General features: G+C 37.5%; 1 long non-coding RNA gene across 4 annotated transcripts; it reads left to right on the forward strand.

Moving 5' to 3' along the window:
• The first annotated feature begins 27 nt into the window (after nucleotides 1-27).
• Nucleotides 28-4,467, forward strand: LOC107662123 (uncharacterized). 4 transcript variants are annotated; one of them, XR_001631177.1, is made up of 7 exons: nucleotides 28-101; nucleotides 1,446-1,500; nucleotides 2,939-2,983; nucleotides 3,088-3,208; nucleotides 3,309-3,515; nucleotides 3,943-4,031; nucleotides 4,181-4,467. It is a non-coding gene; the product is annotated as an uncharacterized LOC107662123 (long non-coding RNA). The 4 variants fall into 4 exon arrangements; XR_001631178.1 differs by having other exon boundaries at nucleotides 4,194-4,467; XR_001631179.1 differs by having other exon boundaries at nucleotides 3,314-3,515.
• Nucleotides 4,468-7,303: the final 2,836 nt, after the last annotated feature.

The raw sequence follows: 7,303 nt of genomic DNA on the forward strand, positions 1-7,303 counted from the left end.
TTAGTCCTGGAGAGCCACAGTCCTGCAGAATTCAGATCCAACCCTAATCAAACACACCTGAACCAGCTAATCAAGGTCTGAGGGTGTCTAGAAAGCTGCAGGTGAGTCTTTGTCTGCATGTACAGTTTAAATGTGTGTGTGACCTGGATGTTAAGAGCTGCATCAAGAGAAACTGCCTCAGAGGAGCGTATTCAGTGTGTATTGTGAATGTATATTTCCATTAATGTCTCTTTAGTTTATCACTTTTTTTTTTTTTTTTTTTTTTTTTTTCAGGCAAGACTCAATGCTGGCACATTCTGAAGGAACTTCATTCTTATTTTGTTCAGAAACAAACTGTGAGCTTGATGATTAATAGTTAATTGCAATTTCAAATGCTTAGTTGTTGCTGGAAATGGGTGAGTAACATTCAGAAATTCACCCACATAAATCTTGAGTAGGTTTATTTGTATATTAATTTGGTTCTGAGCAGTGCTGAAGCATAATGGTTTAAATTGTGGATGCAGACCAAATACAGTTGTTGCAAAGCATTGCTGTGCATGTGATTTAATCTGAGTAAAGCACCGTTTTTGTTGAACCCTTGATAGTCAACATCCTCAATGTTGTGCTGATTGTACAAACTGGAATTGATGAGTAAAAATGTTCTGATGCAAATTATGCTACAGCAGAAATTATGCAGAAATTCCTTTTTTAAAATGTTATTTCAAATTGTCAAAAGAAGTCTGGTATTAAAAAAATTGACCGTGCCAAAGCAGCTCTTTCCAACAACTGGCAAGGTAAGAGTCCTCCGAAGATTTGACTAAACCTCTTACAATATTTACAGCATTGTGCAAATTGGTGACCTTTACTTGGTCAACAGCTTACAATCCCTCTTTAAGCTCAGATATCAGATAGATGGGGCGCCCTAAACTTAGTGACAGGAGAAGTTAGATATTTGTCTAGCAATGTGCACACTAAAGAGTCTCAGGGTTCATTCATGGCTGCATTGATAACTGCTTGTTAATGTCAATTTACATTTGGTGACTGTTTGGGTTTTGAATTAACGCACTCCATTCCAAGCCTAACATTCAACACTTTCCTCTCAACCAAAATCAGTTCCATTAAAATTAGGATCCGTAGAGAAACTGGTTTGATAAATAGTTCTATTGTTTCAGTCTAAAGCAACTACCAATGTTAACTCAATGTTTTATCTGTAGTGTCTTCCTACAGGTAATCTGGACATTCTAAAGAGCTCACGTTTCTTTTTTCTTCATCTCCACTACTTGATGGAAGCCCACTCGTTGTTGACTGACAATGCTACAGAATTCCAGTCTTTTGATCTCATTTCATTATAAATGGCTCACTTCAGCTCACAGATGGTTCTGATTTCCACAAGCAGCTCAAAGTGTTCCCGTTACACATCTAAAAATATCAGTTACAAATGCAGCTTTTAGTTGTTTTTGTTTCAGTGAGTTCCTGACCATGTTAAAGGTGGATTCTCCTGGAAAATCAACAGCTGCTGAGGTGAGTCGTCCTGTGATTCTTAATATTCACAACACTGTGTATATTGCTCTCTTTACTGGGTCAAGCCATGTTCCTCAGAAAGCTTTGTGGTGGAGAATATGACCCTTTATTGCAGTCAATGCTTGGTAGTGGTAGAGTCAGGCACCTACAGGTACAAATTCATTGCTACTGAGCTCTGATATCAGATAGATGGGGTGCCCCAAACATGGAGACCAGAGACTGGTCTCAGATTTTATTCAGCTTTCTGTAGGTTTGTGATTAGAGTTGGTCTAGACCACAGGAACCAGATGAGTCCTCTGCACAATCTAATGGCGCTTTTCCACTGCGTGGTATGGCTTGGCTCAGTACGGCTCTGTTTGCGTTTCCACTGCAGTTTAGTATCGCTTTGGAGTGGGTGGGATTCGCATGTCGTTAGTTGAGCTGCCTCTACTGTCGTGACTCCTGAAACGTTTTCATTCTGCGTTGCCCCATCAAGCTCTCGCTGGATCCGCTCCTCTGCTATCAAAGAAAGGAACGTCTGTACTTCCTCAAGAGACCACGAAACAGCCACTTTTTGGTTGTTAAAAAAGGTGTGCTTGTTCGAAACGGTTGCGTTCGATCCTTCGCTGGCTGTGCTGATTTAAATCTAGTGGTTAAGTTGTGACTGTGCCGTACAATAAGACTGGCTCAAAGATGGCCGTTGTCACGGTCTTGTGACCAAAGGTAGCCTACGATTATTTTCTGACAATGTCAAATTCCGCATGATCATCACAGTGTGTTTGCTGCTACGATCCACATTTACTGACCAGCCAATAAAACTGCAACATGAAATCAACGCGACATGGCTCTAAAACTTAAAACTGCTTACCTCAAGCTTTTATTCCTTCCTCTTTCACCACTTCCACATTTTAAGCACACAAAAACTACAACTGTTAAAGTGTGGTTCATCATGCTCTTTTTGTTTACCACTAGCACATGCTGATGACGTTTTATTCTTATATAGTAACATGTCGTAGCGTAAGAGTCAATAGGTGTCATCATCGTACAGTCTACATGCATGTCGTACCCAAGTTTATTAGATGCATGTCTGCACAGTGTGATCCGCAATGGTCTTATAGGGTTGTTAAAATCGTGCAGTGTGTAGAATGCTTTAGTATATATAGTTTTGTTTGATTAAAGCTTGTGTCTCTGAGGAGCAGAACAGGGAGTCCATGACCTGCAGGAGTCGATCTGCTGTGGCTTGAGCTCAAATCAGACAGATGGCGTGCACCCCGATCTCAGTACAGTTACAGGGATGGTTTGTCATAGGGGCTCTGGATAAAACATTATCAAGTGGTTCAAATGTTTGAGACTAGTATGTTCCAGTGTTGTGAAGCGCCTTTTGAAATTTTAGTGTCCCTTCACATTATCATGAAGGTTTTTTTTTTTTATTTGATCACTTCAAATCTACTTTTGGTAGTAATGCAGGAGCCTCCATCCTCGTGTGCAGACCTGACTCATGAAGGTAGGCAAGTGCAGATAAGGCACTTTCTGCAACTTTTTAATTAATTTTTTTTCAATTATATACTCATATGGATTTTCTATTTTCTGTGCCCTCCACTCTTACAGTGGTTTGGCACCTCCATAGTCCCAGAGCTGAAGCTGCTGTCCGCTCATCTTTGGCTGGACTGAGACCTTGATTCTACCAGAGGACATGACTTCATTTTCTTCCAGACCACACACTAAACAAGTATGTTTGCTTTCTGTAATATCTTGAAAGATATTTTTCTGTTTAAACAACTCCTTTTGTATTTCAGATCCATTTTAACTTCACGTGTACTTCTCCTCAGGTAAGCTGGGATCTTTGAGTTGGATGTGTTATCCTTTACATTGAGTACTTCGGTATTTACCTGAATAAGCCTCATGTCATCAAAGCTTTTTTTTTGCCTCATTTGCACTTGGCCTTTGGAAATGTGGAGAACATTGGTTCAGTTTCTTATTCCATTTAAAGAGCCATATTCAACCAGACACGGATGCACTTCTCACACCATGAACAGGTTTCCTTCTCTTAAATACCTAGAAATTTGCTCTCTATTAGGGCTGCACGATAAATCGCATGCGATATTTAACGCGCATCTTATCAGTAAAGCCGGTTCTGTAATCAGCGGTAAATCTCCATCACCTGCGTGCTTTCACATTGAGCAGCATTAACTACACAGAGCCGTTGTTCACTGATGAGCAGCGCAAAAAATCGCGCGAATATGAACGTGGTTTAGTGCAGCTCGTCAGTGAACAACGGCTCTGTGTAGTTAATGCTGCTCAATTAGGGTTAGGGATTAGGGTTAGGGATTAGGGTTAGGGTTAGGGTTAGGTATATAGATAAAAACGAGTTTCGCGATTAATCGTGCAGCCCTACTCTCTATGCATCTCCTTTGAGTTTGATGTGGTTCACATTTAACCCTAATGTTTCATACTGTCTTCCAGCTGAGCTGGGCGGCTTCTTAGATGAGTTGGATGTGCTCCTGTCCAGTTTCTGAATGGCAGCTTGCTTGTATTCTTTGAGACTGATGTAGGTGAGTCCTGCAGTTGTCTTTCTCCAAAATTAAGCTCTATTAGGCTTGTTTGGTCTTTCAACTCCGGAAATATTGAGGTTTCTTCTATAAATTTCTAACTGATCAAATTAGACTCCTTAATTTGTGTATATTGTCTTTAATGGGTTTAGCCATGTTCTCCAGCAAAGCTGTTGTGGATTGTGTCCATCCTTCAATTTCTCTTTACCAGCCAGTGTTAGGTTTACTGTTTAATGTGGAGCAGAACCGACAGACAGGTGCAGATACAAAACCACAAGCTTAAATGTCAGAGACAGGGGTGCTCTGAACACAGAGATGAGACCAATTAGGTGGAGAGATGTCTTAATGTGCACACTAAAGCTGTAGGGATGGCTCATCCTTGGTGCGTTAACTTAAGTCAAAACTAACCTGTTTCTTCTGTTCTTATCAGTGCACTGTATTTAAAGTATTCTTAACGGTTTTAAATCATTTTAAATCAATTTTTAAATCACTTCAATGTTTTAATTTCTTGCTTTTATGATTATTTTTGATTTTAATTCCTTTTGTGAAGCACTTTTTTTAATTACCATTGTGTATGAAGTGAACTATATGAATAAACTTGCATTGCCTTGCCTCAGTGTAGACGTATGTGTTGTAGTTTGCATGTGCGCATGGTTTGTGCCCATTTGTATTTAATTGTGCATTTATTTCCTATTTCATTTCAGTTATTTTTTTCCTTTTTAAAGTGATTGTGTTAATGCCTTGTCACATTACACTTGTGTATGGTGTTTTTTTTTTTTTTTTTTTTTTTTTTTAAAAGGTCTTTGCATTTTTACGACACTTCGTATTTTTGCCCTTGTGTCCCTTTGATTTGGCCCTTGTTTAAGACTTTTGTTCACCATTTTGTATGGTGTACTTGTGCACTCTGTGTTTGTATGCACCTTTTAGGGTGTGTACTTTTTTTTTTTTTTTTTTTTTTTTTTTTTTTTTTTTTTTTTTTTTTTTTTTTTTTTTTTTTTTTTTTTTTTCTTCTTCTTCTTTTGTATTCATTCCTTTTTTTTTCTTTTTTTTTCTGTTGCATTTGTCACAGTGCATATCTATGCTTTTGTGCATTTTGTGTTAATTGGCGTTTTAATTTAATGGTGGTTGTTGTAGTAGTTTTGCTCTTATGTAGCCTTTGGGCTTGGTTTATACTACTTTTGATTTGTATATTTCTCATTTTTGTTTTGCACATCTCACACCTTTGTTTTATGGCTGTCTGGCAGTTTGCATGCTGACATCTGTAGCCGCAGTTAATTCAGCTTGGACTTGACAAAGTCTTCCCCTAGTTTGTTCTTTCAGATCTCACACCAAGAACGTGATAAATCTCCTTATGAATTTCATGTAGTTAACGTCAGCTTTGACTTGACTTCCAGGTCTGCTCTGCAGTTTGTAGTGTGATGTGCAGCTGTCCTGTTCTTTTATGGGAGCACATTTGTCTTTAACTTTAGTGCTCACCTAGATGAGTGGCACTCTTATGATTTTCAAGCTTTTCTAAGTCTCATTTACACTTTGACCTTTTGAAAGTGTTGTTTTCTTTGTAATCCATCATCAGATAGTATTTGGTGAGGAGCAGAACTGTGTAGAGTCCGTCACTTGCAGGAGGTCCGATATCAGACAGACAGTGCAGTCCAAACTTAGTTAAAAGACAAATTCAATGTATTTAACAGTGTGCACCCTAAAAAAAAACTGTAGGGGTAGTTTATTACTGGTCATTTTATTAAATTAACACTAACAAGTTATATTTGTTTAAAAGTTCTCCATACTTATTGTGCTGCTTGCTTCTGTGTGTGTCTTTGAAAAGATTCAGTTTTGTATTTGTTAGTGTGGATGTTTTTTTTTTGTGCATTCCTTTGTCCAATTGCATTTTATAATTGTTTTTTTTTTCAAAGTTTTATACTTTGATGCATTTTGTCCCATTAGTCAATACTTTTTTTTTTTCTTTTTTTTTAACATAAGTACTTTGTCCCTTTTTAAGGGAGTTTTTGTATTTATACCACATTTTATTTTGGTTTTGTACGTCGCTAACTCGGTCAGCTGGTTTTGATTGACGATTTGGCATGATCTTGGATTATTTGGTTCCTCGAAGCTCATCCTGGACTTGCTGTCATGGCAACAGGTCCGTAAGCTTAAACCTGCTTGGGAGCAGGTTTATTTCATGTAAACAGGATTAGATGGCATCTTTAAGTGGAATTGATATTGAAAATCTATCCCAGCCACTGCTACTTTATTACAAGAGTACCTCACTAATCCGGGGACAATTTTAAAATTATTGTAATTTAAAAATGTATTTTAAAATAATATAAGGTGTAATCTATAATACTATGGACACAGACAGTTTTACTCATTGAAAGATTTGTTCGTGATAATTACTTTATAATTGTGTTAGAGTCGTACACGCATGCTATACAGTTAATCCAAGTCGTGCATTAATTTAAGTGATGACTGCTACTATGGGAGTATGTGGCTTGATGAAGTGCAGGAGATGCAGATAACTTGATCTTGACCCTTAAGAAACTCTAATGCTGTCACATAACCAATCTGCTTCAAAGATAAAATTACATTAATTGCTAATTACAACATTGAAATAAAAACGTAAAGCCTGTACAAAGAAATCGTGAATATAAAAATTGGGAATCATGTAAAAAAAATAAAAAATAAACCATGCACTATTCATTTATTATAACATTTTTGTAGTTTTGTTCATGTGGCTGTTTACTTAAAGACCTGATGAAACTTGACAAATTTCTGAACCTTTATAATTATATGATGTCATTTACATTGCTGTCCTAGGAGTAGTAATTGGTAAGGAGCAGAGCAGAACAGAAGGCAGTTTCGGTCACCTGCAGGTGCATATCAAAAGCCAGTTATGCTTGGTTATGTAGGGGTGTAAAATTACGTAACAAGACTTTAGCAATGTGCACTTACAAAAAGCTTTAGGGATGGTTGGTCACTGGTGCATTGAATTGAATAAGTCAGTATTAACAATGTTAAACTCATTTATTTTTCTTTTCCAGACTACTCTGCTTGCAAGGTTCGCCACAATTTTGCTGCACTGCTTGTTTCAGTCTGACAGGGTTTGTGGAAAACTGTTTCAAAGACCCTCCTTTTTTTTTTTTTTTTTTTCAATTTAAGCCCATGCCATATTTAAAAAAAATAAATAATATTTGTTGTAATCTTAAATTCTGTTGCCTTTTGTAGTCTGTCCATTTGTTAGGGTTAGGGATAAATGCGAAGATTGATCACCCCTGAAGTGA

Source organism: Sinocyclocheilus anshuiensis, unplaced genomic scaffold (genome assembly GCF_001515605.1).
Source record: "Sinocyclocheilus anshuiensis isolate Anshui unplaced genomic scaffold, SAMN03320099.WGS_v1.1 scaffold1128, whole genome shotgun sequence".
Classification (NCBI taxonomy): domain Eukaryota; kingdom Metazoa; phylum Chordata; class Actinopteri; order Cypriniformes; family Cyprinidae; genus Sinocyclocheilus; species Sinocyclocheilus anshuiensis.